The sequence below is a fragment of the Sapajus apella genome, unplaced genomic scaffold, assembly GCF_009761245.1.
Source record: "Sapajus apella isolate SASKATOON/1434 unplaced genomic scaffold, GSC_monkey_1.0 scaffold74, whole genome shotgun sequence".
Lineage (NCBI taxonomy): Eukaryota > Metazoa > Chordata > Mammalia > Primates > Cebidae > Sapajus > Sapajus apella.
In genome coordinates, this window is record NW_022437014.1 from 1,485,580 (window position 1) to 1,511,876 (window position 26,297).

The following is a 26,297-nucleotide window of genomic DNA, read 5'->3' on the forward strand; positions in this document are numbered from 1 at the left end:
ACACACACACATACACACACCAGGCGGCCACACACACAGACACACACAGACACACATACACACAGACACGCCGGGCATGGTGGCTTAGGCCTGTAATCCCAGCACTTTGGGAGGCCGAGGCGGAAGCCAGGAATTCGAGACCAGCCTGGCTAACATGGTGAAAACCTGTTTCTACTAAAAATTAGCTGGATGTGGTGGCACATGCCTGTAATGCCAGCTTCTCGGGAGGCTGAGGCAGGAGAATTTTTGAACCCTGGATGCAGAGGTTACAGTGAGCTGAGATCATGCCATTGTACTCCAGCCAGGGCGACAGAGACTCTGTCTCAAAAAACAAAAAAGAAATACTATTAAAAATTTTTAATTGTAAATTATATAAAAAATTTACCATTTTCTCAAGTTTTCAGTGTGTAGTTTAGAGGCATTAAGTACGTTCACATTGTTGTGCAGCCATCACCACCATCCATCTCCAGAACTTTTTTCATCTTGCAGACCTCAAGCTCTGTACTCATTTAACAAGTCTCACTGTGCATGGTGGCTCACATCTGTAATCCCAGGACTTTGGGAGTTTGAGGTGGGCAGATCACCCAAGGTCAGGAGTTCAAGATCAGCCTGGCCAACATGGTGAAACTCCTGTCTCTACCAAAGATACAAGAGTTAGCTGGGCATGGTGGCACATGCCTGTAATCCCAGGTACTTGGGAGGCTGAGGCATGAGAATCACTTGAACCTGGGAGGTGGAGGTTGCAGTGAGCTGAGATCGTGCCACTGCACTCCAGCCGGGGCCATAGAGCAAGACTTCGTCTCAAAAAAAGTCCCCTTTATTTCCTCCTTTCCCCGGCTCTTGGAAATCACCAGTCTACTTTCTGTGTCTATGAGTTTGACTACTCTAGGTACCTCATATAAATGGAATTATATAGTATTTGTCCTTCAGGGACTGGCTTGTTAGAATAATGTCTTCAAGCTTCATCCATGTTGTATGATGTGCTAGACACTAGGTTTTAAGTAAGTGCTGGTTCTAATGCTGTGGTCCACAGCCACACTTTGGGAAGCATTGCATTAGGGGTAGAGTGAGTAGCTAGGTGGACTGTCTAGAAAGAGGAGTATTGGCAGCTTGTCCCTAGTGGGATTTGTGGGGAGAAAAGAAATAGAAAATGAAACACAAAGAAGAATGTTGTACAAGTGTTCCCTCTCACTCCAGGAAAAATCTCTCCAAATATTGAAAGATTTCTATCTGTGGCAGACTTGTAGTTGAAATTTGCATGGCCAGCTTACAGCTTGTACATATGGCTCACTTTTGTGCATCTATTAATTTCAACGTGGGCCATCAAACTGCAATGCTAAGAACTAGAGACTGTTCTGACAAGAGCAGAAGAAACTCAGAGCTAACATTTAAAACGAAAACTAGACTTCCACTTCTGAAACTTTTAGGAGTTACTGCTGAAGGACTTGTCCTCTTACTATAAACAGCTATAAAACTGGAAAACATACATGAAACAGTTGTAATCAGACTCTGAACAATACATAATGCAGGACTGTGATCAATGAGAGATAAAAGACAGAAGTGGTAGGCCAGGTGCGGTGGCTCACGCCTGTAATCCCAGGAGGGATTACAGGCTGAGGTGGGCAGATCATGAGGTCAGGAGTTAGAGACCAGCCTGGCAAACATGACAAAACCCTGTCTCTACTAAAAATACAAAAATTAGCCATGTGTGGTGGCAGGCACCTGTAATCCCAGCTACTTGGGAGACTGAGGCAGGAGAATCGCTTGAACCTGGGAGGTGGAGGTTGCAGTGAGTCGAGATAGTGCCATTGCACTCCAGCCTGGATGACAAGAGCAGGACTTCTCAAAAAAAAACAAAAAACAAAAAAGAAGTCAATGCAGAAATGGTAAGCCCTATGATTGCTTCAGCTTTCTGCCTGGAAGTACTTTATGAATTTCACTCCCGCCTTTTTTGAGACAGGAGCTTGCTCTGTTACCTAGACTGGAATACAGTGGCTCAGTCTCAGCTCATTGCAACCTTGACCTCCTGGGCTCAAGCAATCCTCCTACCTCAGCCTCCCAAGTAGGTGGGACTACAGGTGTGCACCACCACACCTGGCTAATTTTAAATTTTTTTTGTAGAGAAGGGGTCTGGCTCTGTTGCCCAGGCTGGCCTCAAATTCCTGAGCTTCAGCAGTCCTGCCTCAGCCTCCCAAAATACTGGGATTACAGGTGTGAGCCACCGCATCTGGTGTATAAATCCTCTTGAGTGTGTTGGTGAATACTGATCTGCACATGTGTAGGGTGAAAATCCATCAGACTGGACAAAAAACTACCCAAGAGCTATAAGCTGAACAATTCTGAGTTTACACAAGCTGTGAGAAGTTCACGTTCCAAACATTCAGAATGGAAAGCCATAATTGAACATAATTGAAACTCAGCAGAGACCTCAGAAGGGTCACCTTAGTTACCAAGTTAAACTAACTTCAGGGAAAAGTTTTTAAAAGCTGTCCAACAAAACTAGAAAGAGGTAAAGAGCAGAACCTCAGAGACCTGTGGCACAGGATTCAAGTGGTCTAAGGTACCTGTAATTGGAGTCTGGGGGAAAGGGCAAAGAAAAGTATGAGACCTATGGGCCAATTTCAGAGTCAGGTAGGACAGTGTCACGCCGATGAACGTACAAGTAACCGGAGTCTCGGGAAAGGAGGGGCTATGCTAGCAGTATCCAACCGGGAACTGATGTTGGGAAAAAACATTACTAACCATAATACCAAAAAATATGAAATACTTAGGGATACATTTGACAAAACATATCTAACCCTTACTACCAAAACCCACAAAACATTGCTAAGGATAATTAAAGAAGACCTAAATACATTGAGAACTTAAAGAAGGCATGAATAAATGTGTTAATGATCAGAAGACTTGTGTTGTTAAGGTAACAGTTTTGCTTTAATTAATTGATCTATAGATTTAAAGCCATCATTGAAAATCTGAGCAACCTTTTTTTGTCAAATTAACAAATTAGGTTTAAAATTTACATGGAAATGCAAAGGTCCTGGAATAGCTAAGACAACATTGATTGAGAAAAGAAAAAGCTGAGGGATTTAGACGACCTGATTTTAAGATATATTATAGCTAGTGCGGTGGTCGCACTTGCAGTCCCAGCTCCTTGGGAGGTTGGCGAAAGGATCGCTTGAGCCCAGGAGTTCTGGGCAGTAGTGTGCTAATGCCAGTTGGGTTTTTGAACTAAGTTCGGCATCAGTGTGGTGACCTCCCATGAGCAGGGAACAAGTAGATTGCCTGGTGAGCTGACCCAGGTGGGAAATGGAATAGGTCAGAACCCCAGTGCTGATCAGGAGTGGGATCACACTTACGAATAGCCACTGCACTCCAGTCTGGGCAGTGTAGGGAGACCCTGTCTCTTTTTTTTTTCTTTTTTAAAAAATTTAAAATATCTTTTTTTTTTTTTACAAAGATGGGATTTCACCATGATGACCAGGCTGGTCTTGAACTCCTGACCTCAGATGATCCACCCACCTCGGCCTCCCAAAGTGCTTGGATTATAGGCGTGAGCCACCTCGCCCAGCACCCTGTCTCTTTACAAAAAAAAAAAAATTATTATAAAGCTGTAGTTATAGAGTGTTGTACTTGTGTAAGGACAAACGTAATACAGGTATTGATCGACTTACAACCTATGCAACTTACGACCATTCGACTTTACGACCACAATCGCTAGCCATGACTGCTGCGCGTCTGGCAGCGCAAACGTTGCCCAGCTGGGCATACGACAGTGCAGGCCAGCTTCCGGCACCACTACCATCTCTGCGTGCATATCGCCTACTCAACTTACGACCAAATCGTGTTATGACTGGTCTGTCGGAACCAATCGTGGTCGTAAGTCGAGCACTAGCTGTAGGTTAATAGAACAGAATGAAGAGTTAAGAATTAGACATAGGCCGGGCGCGGTGGCTCAAGCCTGTAATCCCAGCACTTTGGGAGGCCGAGGCGGGCGGATCACGAGGTCAAGAGCTCGAGACCATCCTGGTCAACATGGTGAAACCCCGTCTCTACTAAAAATACAAAAAATTAGCTGGGCATGGTGGCGCGTGCCTATAATCCCAGCTACTCGGGAGGCTGAGGCAGGAGAATTGCCTGAACCCAGGAGGCGGAGGTTGCGGTGAGCCGAGATCGCGCCATTGCACTCCAGCCTGGGTAACAAGAGCGAAACTCCGTCTCAAAAAAAAAAAAAAAAAAAAAAAAAAAAAAAAAAATTAACTCACTGTATCATCAGTCTAACTGTAAGAGCTAAAGCCATAAAAACTTCTAGAGGAAAGCATTAGAGACCATCTCAGTGACCCATGTTTTGGCAGTTTTTAAATGGGAGACAGAAGGCATGCACTGGGTAGAAAAATCAATCAATTGAACTTCATTTAAATCCCAAATACTTGCTTTTCAGAAGACACTGACAGGGCTGCATATGTGGTAGCTCATACCTGTAATCCCAGCGCTTTGGGAGGCTGAGGCAGGAGAGCTGCTTGGGCAGTGTTACAAGACATCATCTCTACTAGAAACAGAAAACAATTAGCTGGGCCTGGTGGTGTGCACCTGTGGTCTCACCTACTTGGGAGGCTGAGATAGGAGGGTTGCTTGAGCCCAGGAGGTTGAGGTTGCAGTGAGCCATAATCTTTCACTCCACCCTGGAGGACAGAGCAAGACCTTGTCTGTTAGTGGTGGGAGGGTGGGTATGGAAAGACACTGACGGAAATGGAAAGACAAGCCACAGACCAAGAGATGGTATTGGCAAAATATGTATCTGACAAAGGACTTTATGTAGAATATTTAATGAAGACCTCTTATAATTTAGTAAAAAGAAACAACTCAATACAAACAGGTGAAAGATTTGAACAATTTACTAGAGAACTTTAGTAAAGACACTTTACACTGCTGGTAGGAATGTGAAATGGTGTAATCATGTTGGAAAACAGTATATCAGTTTCATAAGATGTTAAGCATCGACTGAATATACATTTATCAATTTCACCTCTAGAATTTACCCTAAAGAAATGAAAGAATATGTCCATTCAGAGACTTGTACATACATGTACATAGTAGTTTCATTTGTAATAGCCAAAAACTAGAACTATTCCAGATATCCACTAACAATTGAATGGATAAACAAATTATGGTATTTCCATACTTTTGGCGTGCTACTTAGAAGCAGAAAGAAGAAACCATTGATACATGCAACAAAACATGGATGAATCTAAAGAGAATTATGCTGAATAAAAGAAATCAGACATAAGAAGATACACATGATTCCATTTATGTAAAATTCTAGAAACTGCAAACTTAACTGTAGGGACAAAATGCAAGTCAGTGGTTGCCAGCTACTGAGGGCAGGAGAGAAAGGGAGGAATCACAGAGGAGCAAGAGGAAGCTTTTGAGCATGATAGACAGGTTTATTATCTTGATTGGGGTGATGGTTTTACACACACACACACACACACACACAAACTGGTACACTTAAGTGTATGGAGTTTACTGTGTGAAAATTACATATCAGTAAAACTGTAAAACAAGTTGCTGAAAACCAGTGATAAAGAGAAATTCTTAAAAACATTCAGAGAGAGGACAACCACTTTGGAAAACAGGCATTAAAATTTCTTTTAAAATTAAACTATACCACCATCAACCATACTCCTTGGCATTTACCTAAGATAAATGAAAAGATTTGTTCATGCAAGGACTTGTTACACAAATGTTCATAACAGCTTTATTTATAATTGCCCAAAACTAGAAGCAACAAAAATGTTTATTACCAGGTGAGTGGGTACGTTTTGATATATTCAAACAATGGAGTACAACTCAGCAATAAAAACAAACTAGTGATACATACAACTTCAATGAATCTCAAAAATATGCTGAGTGAAAGAAGCCTTGCACAAAAAAGTACATATGGCTGGGTGCAGTGGCTCACGCCTGTAATCTGACAGTTTGGGAGGCCAGGTCAGGCAGATCACCCGAGGTCGGGAGTTCGAGACCTGCCTGGCCAACATGGTGAAACCCTGTCTCCACTTAAAAAAAAAAAATTATCTGGGCATGGTGGAACCTGCCTGTAATCCCAGCTACTCTGGAGGTTGAGGCAGGAGAGTCGCTTGAACTTGGGAAGCGGAGGTTGCAGTGAGCCAAGATGGCGCCACTGAACTCCAGCCTGGGCGACAGTGAGACTGCCTTTCAAAAAGAAAAAGAAAAAAAAAAAAAAAAAAAAGACATACTATGAGAGACTGCTAATACTAAATTTTAGAACAGGCAATCCACAGTAACATAGCGCAGATCAGTTTAGAGTTTAGAGGTGGAGATAGATTAACTTCATGTGCAGAAGGGAACTCTTTTGGAGTAGTAGAAATATTAAATCCTGTTTGTGGTAGTAGGTTCACAGGTGTAAACATTTTTGAAAATGCATGAAAGCATACACTTAAAATGCTAATTGTAGGCCGGTTGTGGTGGCTTGTGCCTATAATCCCAGCATTTTAGGAGGGCAAGGCAGGTGGGTCCCCTGAGGTCAGGAGTTCGAGACCAGCCTGGGCAACATGGTGAAACCCCGTCTCTACTAAAAAATACAAAAATTAGCCGGGCGTGGTGGTGCACACCTGTAATCCCAGCTGCTTGGGAGGCTGAGGCAGGAGAATTGCTTGAACCTGGGAGGTGGAGGTTGCAGTGAGCCGAGATCACACCATTGCACTCCAGCCTGGGCAACAAGAGAGAAACTCCATCTCAAGAAAAAAAAAAAAGGTAACTGTAGAGAGCCGTCTGCTTTCTAATTGTACTGGCTGCCGTCTTGTCCTCTTTCTACTGACAGGAAAGTATCAGTAAGAGGTAGTGAATGGTTTGAGGCGGAACAGTTTTTTCCAGCAGTTTATAGTCCTTAATCTGTGGCTTTTTAAGTCTTCTGAGTTCCATGTTAGAATATTTTAATATGTTCATTATTTGGATTTAGTTGAAATGAGAAGAGGTATGAGCATTTCTTAAGCACGGAGTTGTGTTCTAGGGTGCGATTGACATGCAGTCTAGCCCTATGGAATCATAAGTGAGGTCACTGTTGTAGGAAGGTCTGGTGGAGTAAAGGCATCCCATTATTTGTGAAATGGAGTCCGCATGCCTACTCAGGTTGCTATGAAGATTAATGAAATTACATATGGAAAGCAACTGGCAAAGTGTTTTGCATATAGAAAGCTCTAAAAACTAGGCCGGGCGCGGTGGCTAACGCCTGTATCCCAGCACTTTGGGAGGCCGAGGCGGGTGGATCACGAGGTCAAGAGATCGAGACCATCCTGGTCAACATGGTGAAACCCTGTCTCTACTAAAAATACAAAAAATTAGCTGGGCATGGTGGCGCATGCCTGTAATCCCAGCTACTCAGGAGGTTGAGGCAGGAGAGTTGCCTGAACCCAGGAGGCGGAGGTTGCGGTGAGCCAAGATCGTGCCATTGCACTCCAGCCTGGGTAGCAAGAGTGAAACTCCATCTTGAAAAGAAACCTCTAAAAACTGCTAACTGCTTTCCCCATTTCTTTATATAAATTGTAAGGAAACTAAAAACCAAAGAGATTAAAACCTCAGCTTTGGTTTCTATATGTGTAAAATAGGAAGTTCACATGTTTGTCTCTCACTAACCTGTAAATTCTTCAAATCTGGGAATGTGTCTAATTGCTGTGTATGTCTTCAGTCCTGAACGTGAATATGGAAAACAGTTCTTCCTTGAAGGTCTATTACATGGATGGATGGATGATTAACTTGTGCCAGAACACACAGCAGTCAGCAGTGAAACTGGGCCAAGGACCCATGTCTCTTACTCTTAACACAGTGTTTCTTCTTCTTTTTTTTTTTTTTTTTTTTTCAGTTGGAGTTTCGCTCTTGTCACCCAGGCTGGAGTGCAATGGCGCGATCTCGGCTCACTGCAACCTTCGCGTCCTGGGTTCAGACAATTCTCCTGCCTCAGCCTCCTGAGTAGCTGGGATTACAGACACGCGCCACCATGCCCAGCTAATTTTTTTGTATTTTTAGTAGAGACGGGGTTTCACCATGTTGACCAGGATGGTCTCGATCTCTTGACCTCGTGATCCACCCGCCTCTGCCTCCCAAAGTGCTGGGATTACAGGCGTGAGCCACCGCGCCCGGCCTCACAGTGTTTCTTTCTAGTCCTGTGTTTTTCTCTGCTATGTACCTACTATGGACCATGCCCTGTGCTTTTCAATGAAGAGCTCTAACTTTATTTCCATTCCAAGGAGAGGGAGGTTTCAGCACATTCCTGGAACAACCAGCTTTCTTTTCTTTTCCGCCTAGTGCTGCCTCCACCTTCTTAGGGCTTTCTTTTCTGGCTTCATTGTTGCTCTTTGGCATGAAGAGCTGCTTTGTGAGCCAGATGGGTCTCTGAACAGATGTCTTTGGTGGAGAGTTTACCACTTCCATAGCCAAGAAAGGGAAGTCACTAGAAGGACTTCTGTGTGGGCTGGCCTGGCTGCTCAGCGTTTCAGACTCCTGTTATTTACAAGTCTTCTCCAGAAGCCCTGGAAGAATTAACTCTAAGGCCTGGACTGTGGAATGATACTCGTGCATAAGCAGTTCCTGAGCAAGCAGCATAGTGAGTGGATGATTCCTGGAAACCTGAGTTCAGGTGAAAATGAGAGAGAGCAGTCTCCTTGTCCTTGTCTATGGGCTTCCTCATGGTCATTTCTACCTCTGGCCTAAGTATTTTCTTCCCTGATGAAATTTCAACTTCATCTCTTCTTCTGTCCTTTAGGAAAAATGGGAAAGAGTAAAGAGGTCTTTTTTCTGCCTTAAATTTTTATTTGTTCTTATTTGTTGATATTTATTTGCTGGAGATAGCTTAGTGGTTTTTTTTCCTTTTTCTTTTTGAGACAGGGTCTCCCTCTGGTGTCCAGGCTTGGAGTGCAGTGGTATAATCATGGCTCACTACAGCCTTGCCCTCCTAGGCTGAAGCCATCCTCCTGCCTCAGCCTCCTAAAGTGCTAAGACTACAGGCATGAGCTGCCAGGCCTGGCTTGATTATTTCAATTACCATTTGCTATGTAATAAGCCCCCAAAACTTAGTAGTTTAAAATTTAAAAAAAAAAGTACACATGATCAGAGACTGCTCAAACTGTGTATTACTTTACACAGTTTATTACTTTTCCTGTGGGTTGGCAGGTCCTCTTACCCCAGGCTGAAGCCCTGGTTTCTTCTAGTAGCATAAAGGGTTAAACCGTAGTACTCAGGTACCCTTTAATCCTCTGCTTATGTCAAGTTTCTTCATGCCGTGTTGGCTGAAGAAAGTCACATGGTTTAAGCCAATGTTTAAAAAGTAGAGTGAAGTCTCCATCTCTTGTTGGGAGGAGCTATGAAATAAGGTGGGCCATATTTTTCACTCCATCACAGGGATAAAAGTTGAAGGTTCAAATCGTGACTGTGCTACTTACTGTGTAACCTTGGATGAGTCATTTAACCTCTCCAAACCTCAGGAAAATGGAGAAAATAGAACCTACCTAAAGGGTTACGTACAAAGCACTTAAAATAGTGCTCGACACATAGTAGGCACTTAATACATTTTAGCTGTTGCTTAGATAAATTAGTAGAGGTTTTTATGATTACCAGTAACAGAAACCAGCCTGACTTGGTTTAAGCTTCTTAAAACTTATTCATTAGAAGGATCCAGGGGAAGTTCAGAGAGTCCTTTGAAAAGCTGTTCCTACAAACCATGATAAGGTAAGAACCAAGACTACTCTGGTTAGGAGGCTGGCTCACTCAAGCAGAAAAGTAGCTCCCTGACCCACAACTCCAACAGTGTTGTTGCTGCTGGGTCAGTTGGCCTCTTGTAGTCTTATTTAGTGGGTAGTGAGTGGGCTCAGTGACCTCCCAGAGGGGTCCAGAGTCAGCGCCTCTGAAGCACCCACTTTCACCCCAGTCGTGCAGATATCGAGGGACACCATCCTCTCCTGCATGGTGTTGGGCGCAGGTTGGTAGTCCATGACCTAGTCCAGGTTGAAGGTGATTTCTGGTTGTGCCCTGCTGTAATTAAAACTAATGTACAAAAATAACTTACAAGGTGCTTTAGGGGCAATATTTTGCTCTTTCAAAGCGTTCACTGTAAGATTCTTCAAATACAAGTTTTCACGGAATCTTGGAAAAGGCAAGCAAGTTACATCAGTTTGATTCATACATTTCATTTTAGGAATATGTCAATGATAAAAAGGTAGGTATTCCTGCACTTACAAATGTTTGAGTAAGAAGTGCCTTTTGGGGTTTTGGGGAAGGTTAGCTGTTTTCAGGTATCATTTAGTTACTGTTTTTCACCAATGTAGTAGCCCCTTGAACATGTTTTGGTTATCTTTCTTCAACTGAGTGGATGTGTCCTGGTCCTAGTTTGGTACATTGCTTTGGTTGTACACATGGTAGCTTTCCTGCTTTCTAATGTGTCCCCACTGGGTGGAAACCCAAAGATAAGCATGTTCTCACCCTCATTCCTGAAGTGATTTGTCTCTGCCATAATGGAGCAGGTCTCTTGGGCAAAATAAGTTCAGCTGACATTCACAGTGCTGAAGCTCTGTCTCCTCGGCCGGTCCACTGTGATTTGTTCTGGTGTTACACAGAACATTGTATTCTATTTCCCCTGGGTGTTCAAAGGGAGAAGCAATCTGTGCAGTTTAGCCTGGTGTATGTGATTTGTGATTTGATCACGGGGTGGGTATAGAGCTGTCACCCCTTTGGGGAGTGTTAAGTTTCTCTGAAATCTCTGTGTGACATTCTGACAGTTATGGGTAGGTACAGGTATATGCTCCTCTGTGTCTATTCACCTTTCTTTTCACAGTCTTTGCCCCCGTCAAAGAGAAGTAATTCATTTTTGTAAAATATTTATAGAATACCTGACAAATTCAAGGTACTACGTGAATTACTCGTTAGGCATAAAAGTGAATTACTCATTAGGCGTAATATTGGCTCATAAATGAATTGTGTCCTCTAGGAGCTTAGAGTCTAATGGGAAAGAGACATATCTATAAGTGACTCTTGTATATGGTGGAACATAGTCATTGTCATTGTTCTGTGCACGAATCACTACGCTGCCACCTTTCAAACAGAATCTGATGTGACATAGTTTATTAGTCAGAATTCTTTGGTGTAGCAGAAACGCAACTCAAGATTACTTAATCAGAAGAGGGAATGTCTGGTTTGGGTCACCAGGAGGTCTGAAGGCAGGGATGAATATGGGGTTGAAATGATGGCCTCAGGACTCTGGTCAGCTCTCAGCTCTGCTCATTCTTGTATGGGCTTCCTTTTCAGTCACATTCTCTTCATTGGAGGCAGGATGGACCTCACTAGCCCCAGACACATCCAGTCCTTAGTGCTCCCCATCCTAGAGAAAGTCCTCCACCCCCACTCCCGCACCTCACCCCCCTCCCAGCATCCAGGTCAGCGCTTGAAGCACTGATTGGCAGATTGCCTCTGCTTGGAGTGCTTGCCCATGCCTGGAGCACTGACCGTGCCCAGGGGGCTAGTGTTGCCTGGTGGGCCACCCTGGTTATACACTCACCACTGTGGTAGAACAGATGGCGCTTCTTGATGAACACCCTGGAAGAAACACTTGATGCTGGGGAGGAGTGTATCCCAAATGAGAAGAAGGGGCTTTGTCACCAGGAGATGGGGAGAATGAATGGATGCTGAAAGCAAGCAAATTTTTAAAAAGTTTTCCCCTACAAATTCTGTTAAGCATTGGGTCAGAAAGACAAACAGCTGCTAACACAGGTTGAAAACAACAGTCAAGCAGTTAACACAGCTATAAGCAAACTGGTCCGTGGACCAGATTTGGCCTGCTGCCTGTTTTTGCATGGACTGCAAGCTAAGAATAGTTTTCAAAATTTTGTGACCTGTAACAGTTTTACAAAATTCAATTTATTTTTGTTTTTTGAGACCAAGTCTTGCTCTGCCACCCAAGCTGGAGTGCAGTGGCGCAATCTCAGCTCACTGCAACCTCTGCCTCTTGGGTTAAAGAGATTTATCACGTCCATAAATAAAGTTTTATTGGATCACAGCCGTGCTTGTGTAAATGTTGTCTTTGGCTGCTTTTGTGCTGCAATAGCAAATTTGAATAGTTATTTGTGAAAGAGGTGACTCTGTGGCCTTCAAAGCCAAAAATATTTACTCTCTGGTCCTTACAGAAAAAATTTCCTAACCAAAAGGGGAAGGAGAATCCCTTGGCAGAGGAAGCTTTAGAATTTAAACACAAAACTGGGTCAGGTGTGGTGGCTGTAGCCTGTAATCCTACCACTTTGGGAGACCAAGGTGGGTGGATCCCCTGAAGTCGGAAGTTTGAGATCACCCTGGCCAACATGGTGAAACCCTGTCTCTACTAAAAATACAAAAAATTAGCCGAGTATGGTGGTGGACACCTGTAATCTCAGCTACTCGGGAGCCTGAGGCAGGATAATTGTTTGAATCCAGGAGGCGGAGGTTGCAGTGAGCTGAGATTGTGCCACTGCACTCCAGCTTGGGTAACAAGAGCAAAACTCGGTAAATAAAAAAGAATTTAAGCACAAAACTAAACTTTAAATGCATCAGCTTTAAGTTCTTGAGGAAACCATGATAGGTGACATGGGTAGGAGAGAGGATTTTTTTTCCTGATCCTGGAGCTCTGTAAAGAAATACCTGCCAAAATTTGTATCAAGTCTTTTCATCCGAAGTTGAACCAAGTAGGCAGTTGTGCTGTGAGTTAAAAAGGGCTGGAGGTGGAGATGGCGCCGGGACACTGCTCTCTTTTATGCGATTTAGAGCAGTAATTTGCATTGCCAGCCTGCCATTCTTAACCTGCTCTAATTATCAAGGCCTCATTTTGACCCAAGACCCTGAAGAAGCATTGCGTGATTTAGATCAATATGCAGTTCATCCAGCTTAGCCTGTAAATTATTTCTGCCTTGGAGTTGCTAGCTGATAAAGATCAATAAATGCTAAGAACAATTTTAAATTATAACTCAACTTGTTTTCCTTTTCCTTCTATCTAATGAAACCATGCATAACCTGCCTGACCTTTATGCCCAGTATTGAATTAGTAGCCTGAGTCTGTAGTATGCTAAGAAGGCCATCCTAGATTTTTAAATTTTATTTTATGTATTTATGTATGACATGTATGTGTGTGCCCAGGCTGGAATGTAGCGTTGTGATCATGGATTACTGCATCCTCAGCCTCCCTGGCTCAAGCAATCCTCTCACCTCAGCCTTCTGAGTAACTAGGACTACCATCATGCCTGGCTAATTTAAAACATTCTCTTTTTGCGAAACAGGGCCTCTCTCTGTTGCCCAGGCTGGCCTTGAACTCCTGGGCTCAAGTAATCCACCTGTCCGGGCCTCCCAAAGTATGGGATTACGGGTGTGAGCCACTGCGCTTAGCTGCCAACGTAGATATTTGAGGGTCACATAGCCTACCGTAATTGGATGGCTGTCTTCAGAGGCAGAGTCGCTTATGATACCTTGAGGCCATCCTGCTTGGAGTGCGATTGAAAAGTGTTCCTTTATTGCCTAGGTTAGAATGCTATGTAAAAATGGGGCTCTCAGGTCAGAATGAGATTTAAGTCTTCTGCAGAGCCTATATGACAGTGTTTTTGGGCAGGTGATGTGACTCACACTTGTAATCCCAGCACTTTGGGAGGCCAAGACGGGAGGATCACTTGAGGTCAGGAGTTCGAAACCGGCCTGGCCAACATGGTGAAATCCCGTCTCTACTAAAAATACAAAAAAATTAGCCAGGCGTGGTGGCAGGCACCTGTAATCCCAGTTACTTGGGAGGCTGTGGCAGGAAAATCACTTGAACCTGGGAGGTGGAGGTTGCAGTGAGCTGAGATTGTGCCACCGCACTTCAGCCTGGATGACAGAGGAAGACACTGCCTTTAAAAAAAAAAAAAAAAAAAAAAAAAAAAAATTTTTTTTTTGTATCCTATTCCTGGGGAGAGCTGGGAGTCTCCACAGCATCTCAAGTGTCCCAGTCACAGTCTCCAGCAAATGTGGTCCTCGCAACCTGTAAATTCTTCCTCTCCATTCAGACTTTTTGGCACTCATAGCAGGATCTGAAGTGGCTCATTTTGTTTTGTTTTGTTTATAAGCTGTTTGTAGCAGACTCACATGTAATTATTTGAGTGGTTTCTTCTTCAGTCCTTGCAAGGAACTATGCTGCCTTTGCCAGGCGTACCTGAGCAGAAGTCAGAGTGGCCCTTGCCTTCACTGGCCTGAGGCTACATACAGGGTTCTATTCTGAGCACAGTTCCTATCTCTGTGTGACAGAGGACTGTTGTCTGATCCTTGAAACATGGAAGGTTGCCCATGGTATTCACAAGGTGCTCCTGGCTGCATCTGTCTTTCTTTGCCCACCATACCCATCCTACAGCTGTGTAGCTGACACAGGAAGAGATTGCTTTTGACCCTGTCTAGACTGCCCTGCCTTAAGATGGAGGGAGACAGAGTGGCTCATTAGTATGGGGGAATTCAGTATGCTGGTCTCTTGGTTAGAAATGTGAGTCTCGTTTTATCTAGAATTATTTCATCTGCTAGATTCACCATAATGGACTGTAGCTTCTGGTGAGTTTGTATCTTAGCTCCTTGAGAGAGGCTCAAGGGAAGCATGGAGGAGGTGGTATTTGAGCTGGGCTCTGAAGCATAGGTAGAAGTTATATATGTGGCAGGGTCAGGGAGAGGAATTCCAGGTAGAGGGAAGCATGAATCATGGCATACAGACAGGAAAACACAGACGTGCTTTTACAGGAGATAGCAAATGGTTCAAGTTGTCTAGAACAAAGGGTTCCTGATGGCAAGGGGTGAGAATTAAAGTAAGAAATAGTTGGGGCCGGGCGCGGTGGCTCACGCCTGTAATCCCAGCACTTTGGGAGGCCGAGGCGGGTGGATCACGAGGTCAAGAGATTGAGACCATCCTGGTCAACATGGTGAAACCCCGTCTCTACTAAAAATACAAAAATTAGCTGGGCATGCTGGCGCGTGCCTGTAATCCCAGCTACTCAGGAGGCTGAGGCAGGAGAATTGCCTGAACCCGGGAGGCGGAGGTTGTGGTGAGCCGAGATCGCGCCATTGCACTCCAGCCTGCGGAACAAGAGCGAAACTCTGTCTCAAAAAAAAAAAAGAAATAGTTGGAACAGTGGGGAGGGAGAGGAGAGAGGTTAACTAGGAGGCCGTTGCCATGGTCCCTGAGAGATAAGGAGGGTCTGACTTAGGAGAGTAGCAGAGTGAAGGGACAGGAGGGGGACAGATGGGAGAGAGAGGTGATGCAAAGGGCAGGGACTGGTGTGGGAAGATGGGTAGGGGAGTAGCAAGGAGACTTGGCCATGGCCCTTCCTGGGATGGTTGTGGTGGGAAGGAGCCTGAGACCCATGGCTGTGCCCTGGGGCTGTACCTGGTAATCCTTGGAGAGCTGTGTCCTGCTCCTTCTCAGATCACAAAGCCTCATTTCTTTTTTTTTTTTCCCCTCATTTCTAATGGAAACCTGAGGCTGGGGCTGCCTTTTCCTAAGTTACAGATTACTTCCTGAGGCAGATTGCTGGTTTGATTTGGAAATCTGGACCCATGGGGATGAAACGCGGAATGAATTTTATTAACCACTACCCAAAGCAAGATGGAACTTAGCTCATGATAGCTGACACCATAGAATAATGAGAGTAGGCTGGGCGCGGTGGCTCACGCCTGTCACCCCAGCACTCTGGGAGGCCAAGGCGGGTGGATCATGGGAGGCGGGGAGTTTGAAGCCAGCCTGGCTGACATGGCGAAACCTCATCTCAACTAAAAATACAAAAATTAGCCAGGCATGGTGTAATCCCAGCTATTCAGCAGGCTTAGCCATGAGACTTGTTTGAATCCAGGAGGTGGAGGTTGCAGTGAGTCAAGATTGCACCACTGCACTTAAGCCTGGGCAACAGAGTGAGACTCTGTCAATAAATAAATAAAAAACAAACAAACAATAGTAGAGTCTAGTGGTATATATAGCTCAGCTTGAGGTGGGAGCCAGCATAAGGCTTGGTGAGACCAAACTAATTATAAACAAACACACTGGGGAAATTTCTTTTTTCATTTGGAAAAACATTTCAAAGTTTATTGCTGGAGGTTAAGTGCTTACCACCCTGTGAAGTGTGTGCAGGGCTGTCACTAGGTGGTGGTGACAGGCACCAAATCCCCAAGAAGCTGCTGCCCACCAAGTGACCTCAGAGCCACTGTGTCCCCTCCCTTTAGCATTCTGGCTGTGCAGTAGAACCTTACGGAAGTTTCCCTTCTAGCCAGGCCGTTGGCTCTTTGGGATATCCTGGCAGAGTTGTTCATTATTTCTGAATCTCACCTTGTTTTAGAGGTAACCTCAATTCCTTTTCCATCTCTGACAAAGTGTTGTGTAATAGTACTAAAGTTTTGGCATTTATAAGCCCATTGCGCATACAATGTTGGGCTCCAAAGAGGCAGAAGAGATAGTTCCTATCATCTTAGAGCCTTGAGTCCTAGTTGGAAAAGAAAGACTGTAATTTGAGTCAGATGAAAGGTTTATGGGTGAATTAACACAGGTCTGGGATTTGCCTTAAGACACTCCTGTCCCTCCCACCCTGCGAAGAAAAAGCTGGGGGTTATAGGTGAAATAAAACTGGGGCTGGGTACAGTGACTCATGGTAATCCCAGCACTTTGGGAGCTGAGGCAGGTGGATCACCTGAGGTCAGGAATTCGAGACCAGCCTTGGCAACATGGTGAAACCCCATCTCTACTAAAAATACAAAAATTAGCTGGGCATGGTGGCACATGCCTATAGTCCCAGCTACTCGGGAGGCCGAGGCAGGAGAATTGCTTGAACCTGGGAGGTGGAGGTTGCAGTGAGCCAAGATTGCACCACTGCACTTCAGCCTGGGTGACAGAGCAAGACTGTCCTAAATAAATAAGTAAATAAATAAATGTAACAAAATGGATTATTGTTGAAGCTGGGTGATGGGTACATGGTTACTGTCTCACTTTTGTGAATATTTAGATTTTTTCAGGAAAAAAATTGGCTAAAAGAAAATAGCATATGTACTGACATAACAAGTGACACACATGATAAAAAACCTCGGGTTCCAAGGAGAGGGACTCTTGTGGGTGGACAGCTGTCAGGGCAGGCTTCACAGAGTAGCTGGGAGCTGGGCTTTGTTTCAGTGAGGATTCTTGGTTACACATAACAGAAACCAACTTGAGCTAGTGTCAACAGAATAGGGGCTTCCTTATAGGGATCCAGGAGGCCCCTTAGGGAACGTACTCGGGAAGGGATGGGACAAGACAGGGACCAGAAGACCATTGGAATTGTAGGCAGCCTTCTTCATTACTCTGCATGCTCTGCACTTGTTTCTTTGCTTCTCTGTCTAGAAGGCAGGAGGAAGACACCACCCCTCAGCAACCAGTGTGTATCATGTCCATCCCAGACACAGCCCAGATTCAGCCTGACCCTCTTAGCACAATTCCCAAGTCTCTGGGTAATTCAGCAAAACTTGTATAGTGTACATTGTTGGTGGGGCTCCTTCCTGTAAGTGAAGGAGGTAATTAGGGGGATCCATCTGAATTAGGCAGCCCTCCATTCTCCCTTCCCACTTGTCGGAATCAGACTGGGATAGTAGGGTATATGTGAAAAGAGAAGACATCTCAGTTGAAAAGGAAGTGCTTCACAGTCAAGCACGTAGAGAATATTTATGGAACAGTGTACATCCTCCTGGCAGTGGTGAGGGGTCAGCTAAATTAGAAACTTTATTTTGCCTGTGTTGAGGATGCATGCCCATGTGACACAGCCTCAGGAGGTCCTGATGACATGTGCCCAAGGTGGTCAGGGCAAAGGTGGCTTTTTTTTTTTTTTTTTTTTTCTTTGGAGATGGAGTTTCATTCTTGTTGCCTAAGATGGAGTGCAATGGCGTGATCTCAGCTCACCGCAACCTCTACCTCCCGGGTTCAAGCGATTATCCTGCTGCAGCCTCCCAAGTAGCTGGGATTATAGGAGCCCACCACCACACCTGGCTAATTTTGTGTTTTTAGTAGAGACAGAGTTTCTCCATGTTGGTCAGGCTGGTCTCCAACTCCCGACCTCAGGTGATCCACCCACCATGGCCCCTCAAAGTGCTGGGATTATAGGCGTGAGCCACAACGCCCGGCAATAAAGCATTTTAGAAGAACATGAATCTCTTGTCTCATGTTTCATTGAATCTCTCGTGGCTAGGACAGTTTATTTTTAGACAGGTATGTCCCAAGTTATTAGGGAATCTCATTTTTAGCAGGTTGTGGTCTTACATCCTATGATGAGAAAATGAGGGGAGGAAGGGAGAAAAACAACAAACCAAAGAATAATCCTGGAAAAGTGATACAGGCCACATTATTTTGAAGTCCATATGTCAGTAGGCAGGTATGGAAGTGGCTTATGTATGCTGTTATTTTCTTCTGAACTTGTCTATCCTCAGTTCACAGGGCTTTAAGAAAGCACAGCTTAGTTTTCAGTGATTCCAAATTCGGAAAAATGGAGGGAAAAGGAAGAAAAAAAATTGAAAACTTTTTTTTTTTTGGAGACAGTTTCGCTCTTGTTGCCCAGGCTGGAGTGCAGTGGCATGATCTTGGCTCACTGCAACCTCTGCCTCCCGGGTTTAAGCGATTTTCCTGCCTTGGCTTCCTGAGTAGCTGGGACTACAGGTGTGCACCACCATGCCTGGCATTTTATATTTTTAGTAGAGACGGTGTTTATCCACGTTGGTCAGGCTGGTCTCAAACTCCCAACCTAAGATTATCCACCCACCTTGGCCTCCCAAAGTGCTGGGATTACAGGTGTGAGCCATCTTGCCTGGCCAAAAACATTGTTTTAGAGACTTGTAGCCAGGAAAAATTAGAATTAAGTCCAAACTGTAGAAAATGATAAAAATTGAAAAATATTAGGCCAGACTAGAATCTAACAGGTGTACTACAGTTTTTGAAACATGGTTTTTCTCTCTCCACTTTCCTATTTCTACTAAAGACAAATCATGGTAGGAAAAATTTGCTTTATTATAGTTGCCCAGGTTATTTCTATAAAGTATAGCAAGAATAATTATTTTTCACATAGGCTTTTAAAATTGGCCTTGATGGAACTTTGCTCCATAGAAGCAATCTCAGATAAGACTTTTTTAAAGCTGAGCCCTGCCATGAATTTATACCACCAAATATAGATGACTTGGGTGAATTCCTTTCCTCTTGAGGTCCCAAGAAAGCTTGGGGCTCCTGGGCCTATCAGAAAGTGACATTCTTTACTTACCACAGGTCAAGAACCCTGTACAGGGGCTGTGCAGACAAGATATGAGGCCACTTTTCCCAAGGGTCTTTTATTAGCTCTGTAAGTCAAGTTGGATTCCTTAAAGGAAGGCATACCATTCCAGTCAAAGCCTTGGTAAAATAACCAGTTTCTCCAATTGTGTACTGTTACAAATGAAAATAGATTTTTATTGGACTTATGCAAATAACTGTATTGTCATAAGTTGAGAATACTCCTACATAGTGTCCAAATTCTGGAGAAATCGGGTAGAGAGAAACAAATATGTTTTAATTTTTTTTCATAGGTTGTATACTTTATTTATTTATTTGAGATGGAGTCTTGCTCTGTCACCCAGGCTGGAGTGCAGTGGCACAGTCTTGGCTCACTGCAACCTCTGCCTCCCAGGTTCTAGCGATTCTCCTGGCTCAGGCTTCCAAGTAGCTGGGATTACAGGTATGCGCCACCATGCCTAATTTTTTGTATTTTTAGTAGAGATAGGGTTTCACCATATTGGCCAGACTGGTCTTGAAGTCCTGACTTTGTGATTCACCCTTCTCGGCCTCCCAAAGTGCTGGGATTACAGGTGTGAGCCACTGCGCCCGGCCAATTTTTTTATTTTTATTTTTATTTTGTTAGATGAAGTTTAACTCTTGTTGCCCAGGCTGGAGTGCAATGGCACAGTCTCACCTTACCGCAACCTCCTCCTCCTGGGTTCAAGTGATTCTCCTGCCTCAGCCTCCTAAGTAGCTGGGATTACAGGCATGTGCCAACACACCCAGCTAATTTTATATTTTTAGTAGAGACAGGGTTTCTCCAGGTTGGTCAGGCTGGTCTCAAACTCGTGACTTCAGGTGATCCACCTGTCTCGGCCTCCCAGAGTGCTGAGATTAAAGGCATGAGCCACCATGTCCGACCTACTTTATTGTTAAAACTTGGTTGGGCACAGTGACTTATGCTCGTAATCGCAGCAGTTTGGGAGGCTGAGGCAGGTGGATCACTTGACATCAGGATTTCAAGAGCAGCCTGGCTAACATGGTGAAACCCCATCTCTACTAAAAATACAAAAATTTAGCTGGGCATGATGGTGTGTGCCTGTAGTCCCAGCAACTCGGGGAGTCTGAAACCCAATAATTGCTTAAACCCTGGAGGCAGAGGTTGCAGTGAGCTAAGATCATGCCCATTGTACTCCAGCCTGGGCGACAGAGCGAGACTGCATCTCAAAAAACAAACAAAAAAATTGTTAAAACCTGTCAGTAGCTCAAAAGAAGAGTCTCCTTTACTCTGAAAAACAAAAGAATCAGCAGCATTTTAAGTTAAAAAAAATTCAAAAAGATTACTTCAGTCTTCTGTTAGTTCAGTCCATGAAGTTAATTCCTGCTCTGTTTGATATTTGTGAACATTTGAGCTCACCACGAGTCATGACAGTTTTTCCTCTGTTCTGATGTCACAGGCAGGTGAGAGACAAACAGCTGCATTCTTCTGCGTTTCAGATACGATACGCATTTATCTCCACGAGCAGAGGAATGACTGAAGAGAATGGGAGGCAGGTTTGCCCTAAGCAGTTCCCAGCTTGACTTTTCCCTTTAGCTTGGTGATTTTTAGTGCTCCAAGATTTATTTTACTTTCACTGGGGCCATGTTAGGTAGAAGCCAGGCTGGGAAGAAATCTGATTCCTTATATTGGTTGTATTTTTTTTGAAATAAATGTTAGCTTTTATTTTCCCTCCGCGCTGAAAGAGCCACTGAACTTCGGCTTCCCTGCTTCTCACATTTTAAGCCGCCTGGTGTTTTTGAGTACTTAGTACCTGCCAGACATTAGCAGGTAGGAGTTACTGTTCCCACCTGACAGTCAAGGAAAGGCTCAGAGAGGTTCTGTAATTGGGCTGTGGCCACACAGCTAGTAGATGATAGAGTTAGGATTCAAACCCAGATTTGCCTAACTCCAAGGTTAGTGGTGCTGTTTCCATACCACACTGAACACTCTACTTAAGAAATTTATGATGCCAACTGATGATAAGAATCACTGGATGTTAAGATTCTTGGTTGCAAGTGAACTTGAGTTAGCTCAAACAAGAAAGATTATATATATAGGCTCAGCTAACCAAACCCCAGGAAGGGTAGGAATGCAGCTAGCCTGATGGATAATTGTATCCAGGGACTAAAATGCCATTGGCTCTTATACTTTGATTAAAATATACTTTAAAAAGATGCTGTTAGCTAGCCTGGCCAACATGGTGAAACCCCATCTTTAATAAAAACAGAAAAGTAAGCCAGGCGTGGTGGTGGGCGCCGGTCATCCCAGCTCCTCAGGAGGCTGAGGCAGGGAGAATTGCTTGAACCTGGGAGGTGGGGGTTGTAGTGAGCCAAGATTGTGCTTCTGCAATCAAGCCGGGGATACAGAGCAAGACTCCGTCTCAAAAGAAAAAGAAGAAAAAAAAAAAAGTGCTTTTAGATCTCTCCGTCTCACTTGTTTCCCTTTTGATTTTGGTGTTTTTCTCTCAGGCCAGCTGTCTACCAGATGGAACCATGGTTTCTGGCTTTACAGTTTTATTTTTTTAATTTTTTAATAAAGATGGGGTTTCACCATGATGGCCAGGCTGGCCTTGAACTCCTGACCTCAGGTGATCCAGCCACATTGGCCACCCAAAGTGCTAGGATTACAGGCATGAGCCACCGTGCCCGACCTACAGTTTTGTTATCAGAAGAGTTTTTCTCATCTTCAATTAGGAAGTTCTGAGTGAGGACTCCTGATTGGATTGTTAGGGGCTGAGTTTTTCTCATCTTCAATTAGGAAGCTCTGAGTGAGGACTCCTGATTGGATTGGTAGGGGTCGTGTGCCCAGACCTATGAGATCACCGTGGCCAGGGGATATGGAGTTATGAGTGGCCCAGCCTGGATCAGGGGGCTACCCTGTAGCCAGGGACAGGGTTCTCTGTGTTATATGTAAATTTTCGGTGCCACAAAAAAAGTAGCACTTGAGTACCAATTATCTCAGCAAGACAATTTACTTCCTATAGAAGGGTGTGTCTCACAGATGGAGCAATACCAAGCATACACCTAGACAAGGGAGGGGAAGGGGTTCTTATTCCTGACACAGGTAGCCCTTACTGCTGTATCATTCCCCTGTTGGCTAGGGTTGGATCGCACAGTCTAAGCTAATTCTGATTGGCTATTTTAAAGAGAGCAGGGGTACATACTGGAGTGGTGGGGTGGGTAGTTTGGTGGGAAGGACAGTTACACAGCAGGTCAGAGCCGGTGACCAGGGGAACAGATGTGAACTGATGAGAACTGGCGGTAAAGTTGTTTACTGAAGCTAGAGGCAAGGAGGCCCAGAGGACCAGGAATTTAAACTTTGAAATGGAGAATTAAAGAATAAGAAAGCTGAACATACTGACATACTGATTCTTTGAAGAGAAACTTGGAGTTCACTATATTTAACATCTGATTGTCAGCCCCCACCTGAAGCTGCATTTGCCCCAAAGGAGTATGTGTGATGGGAAGACAAGGGATACCTGACATGTCTTTAAATTGCCAAACACCTTCTTCTAAGTGCTTTCCATTAGGGGTTATCCCAAGCTGGGAATGACTGGAAAGGTAGTTTCCTGAGCTTTTTTCCAGACCTTTTTTGGTGAATTATGCTAAGCTGTGACCCAGGCGCAAATGGGGAGGCCATACTTTGCTGGATCCTGGATCATATAAATATGGGGATCTTACTAGAAATTCGTTGTTTAATAATGAGCAGAACACTGGCCTATCTTCTTTTGTCATTGTTTAACACCCCCCCCCCACCTCTCCTGCTGAGCAAAACTAGCCTTCAGCAGGTCAAAACAGATCTTCAGCTAATATCCGTTTCTTGAATAGCATATAAGTGCTCACATTAGCCGAGTTTGTTCTCCTGCCTGTAGGTGGTTGATTGGCTTTGTGATAGATTGCCTATCTGCTCTTCTCAGGTAGCCCAAATAATCTGCTGGGGGAAGCATGCTGCTTTAAGGTTACTCTGTGACCTTTGGCAAGAGGCTTTATCCTCAAGCCTCAGTTTCCATGTCTGTAAAACAGGACTGTTAAAAACGAGATCAGGCTGGGCGTAGTGGCTCACAATTGTAATTGCAGCACTTTGGGAGGCTGAGGCAGTAGGATTGTTTGGGCCCAGGGGTTTGAGATCAGCCTGGGCCAAGTAGGGAGACCCTGTCAAAGAAAAAAAAATTACCTGAGTATGGTGGCATGCACTGAAATGGGAGGATCGCTTGAGCCTAGGAGGTCGAGGCTGCAGTGAGCATGATCACACTGCACACCAGCCAACAACAAAAAAGGATGCTTTCAGGCAGCCTGAGATACATAAGCATTTCCCTTTGTTCTTCCCTTTCTTTCTTCTTCTTTTCTGCTTTTATTACACCTCTCTTCTCTCTCTAACCCCCTATACCTTTTGCTCTGGCTTTTGTTACATCCTGTATTAAAATTTTAGATCATTTAGATTATTTATTTATTTGTTTTTTTAAATTAAGACAGAGTCTTGCCCTGTCAACCAGGCTGGAGTGCAGTGGCACGATCTCAGCTCACTGCAACCTCTGCTTCCCGGATTCAAGCAATTCTCATGCCTCAGCCTCCTGAGTAGCTGGGACTACCGGCATACACCACCATGCCCGATACTTTTTTTTTTGGTATTTTCAGTAGAGATGGTGTTTTGCCATGTTGCCCGGGCTGGTCTTGAACTCCTGGCCTCAAGCATTTCACCCACCTTAGCCTCCTGAGTGCAGGGATTACAGGCCTAAACCACTATGGGTGGCCTAAAAATTTATATAATTTCTTGGAATGTTGTGTGCTAATGTCCTAAACTCCTGCAATATCATCTCCTGTTTAATTGTCAGGGTCTGTGGGCCTTCTGGATCAGAGGATGAGCAGTGAATTGGCAGAGAGGGGTGTAGGAGAGCAGAGAAGGAAAGCATTTCAAAACTAATGAGGCTTGGAAGGGAGGAAGAAAAGAAACATAAAATGCAGTTGCTGGGCTTGGTTGTAGAAATCTTGAAAGTGAAAGAGATAAAATAATTGCTTGATGGGACCTGGCAGGCCAGCTCTGGAGCCTTGCTGTTTGAATTCAGTTGTTAATCAGGAGGTGGGAAACAACCTCTGGTTCCTGCTGTTAGCACGTGTCTTGCAGTTGGCCTTGTCAAGAAGGATAATGGATTGGAGCTGAGAAAGAAGCATCGTGCTTACTTGCTGAACTGGAGCAGGGAATTATTCTCTCCTTACTGAATTTCAAGGATTTCAGCCTGCCCTAAGTCAGATCCTTCTGTAATGTGATTCCTTTCCTAGCCACAGCTCAGTAAGGGTTCTTCCGAACTTTGGAGTTTGCCTTTAGTCCTGTTGTCTGGGCCCTGATTATCTAGATCCTGGAAAGAACGCTCCCTCAGGGATCTGAGTTCTAACCCTAGGCCCTAGCGTTAGCTCCCTGTGCCACTCTTGACAGGTGACACCTCTACACTCTGGGCCTCAGTGTTTCTCATCTCTATGCAGTGGCTATAATGCTTAACTCACAGTGTTACTATAAGGATGAAAGAAGATTGTGTATTTGAACTGGGGAGGTGGAGGTTGCAATGAGCTCAGATGGTGCCACTGCACTCCAGCTGGGTGGCAGAGTGAGACTTTGTCTCAAAAAAAAAAAAAAGAAGGACCGGGCGCGGTGGCTCAAGCCTGTAATCCCAGCACTTTGGGAGGCCGAGGCGGGTGGATCACGAGGTCAAGAGATCGAGACCATCCTGGTCAACATGGTGAAACGCCGTCTCTACTAAAACTACAAAAAATTAGCTGGGCATGGTGGTGCGTGCCTGTAATCCCAGCTACTCAGGAGGCTGAGGCAGGAGAATTGCCTGAACCCAGGAGGCAGAGGTTGCGGTGAGCCGAGATCGCGCCATTGCACTCCAGCCTGGGTAACATGAGTGAAACTCCGTCACAAAAAAAAAAAAAAAAAAATAGTATATCTAAAAGGCCTACCATAGCAGGTGTTCCATAAAGCAGAGCTGCTGTAGGATCTTCTTAGGTCTGCTGGCCTCACGGGCACCTCTCCTCCTCCCACCTGGTCGTTCGGCGCATCCCTCCTCGCTGCAGGAAGGGAAAGAGCTGCGGCTTTTGTTTTTTTTTTTTCAATACTCTTGAGGTAGGAAATTTGGGTGGGAAAAAGAGGTTACAGGTAATGGCTAATTGAAGAGTTGGGGATTTTCTCTGAGTTTTAATTATCTCTGCTACTTAATTAGCTCCCTGAGACCATGGATGGCTGGAAGTGGCTCTGTGGAGGATGTGATTTGTCTCATCCAGGTCGGCTCTTCTTCTCTTTGTTCCTTCATTTTTAGTGGGGAGGTTTATTAAGGCCCTGCTAACGATACTAAGAAGAGGTAGTTTGAAGCCTAAAGTCTCCCGTTTAAAAAAAAAAAAATCTCACTTGCCTTTTTAAAAAAACATATCTTTTAACTTTCGCTTATCTACTTTTGGATTCAGCCCTTGTCACAGATGAGTGAGAATCCAGCTTCCCTGTGTCACTCTGCTTGCTTCTCAGCAGGCCCTCGCTCCTTCCTTCCACCTCTTTCTTCTGGGCTCCCCACTTCAACCCATCCTCTGCCTTTCTGTTCTTCCAGGCCCCACCATCTTCCATCTTGCTTTAGGGAATGCAGCTGCTTTTAATATTAGCCTAAACCAAAAAAAATGAAGCTATTAGCATATGGTAGAAACACATAGGAGGCCGATACTCACCTTGTTTCATCTGCCTGCCAGAGCCTTGTCAGCTACTCTGGATGTCATCCGATGGGTGGCCCCCATCCCACCTGGTTGGAAGAATTTAGAGCGAGTCCACAGGGGCTTGATCACATGTTCATCTTTGCCCTCACGTGTGCACATATTCTTGTCATTTGTTGGATTCTGTCTTGCCTGGCAGTGACAGTCCCTGCGTCCTTTTTATTCATAGCTCAGTGCAGATACTCTGTGTTTCTAGAATAAACAAATGATTCCCTAAATTGTTTTA

The 26,297-nt window shown here is 44.5% G+C and overlaps 1 protein-coding gene across 2 annotated transcripts in view; it reads left to right on the forward strand.

Moving 5' to 3' along the window:
* Nucleotides 1-26,297, forward strand: part of MAP2K1 (mitogen-activated protein kinase kinase 1) — a 102,170-nt gene that overhangs the window by 61,033 nt on the left and 14,840 nt on the right. The window lies entirely within an intron of this gene.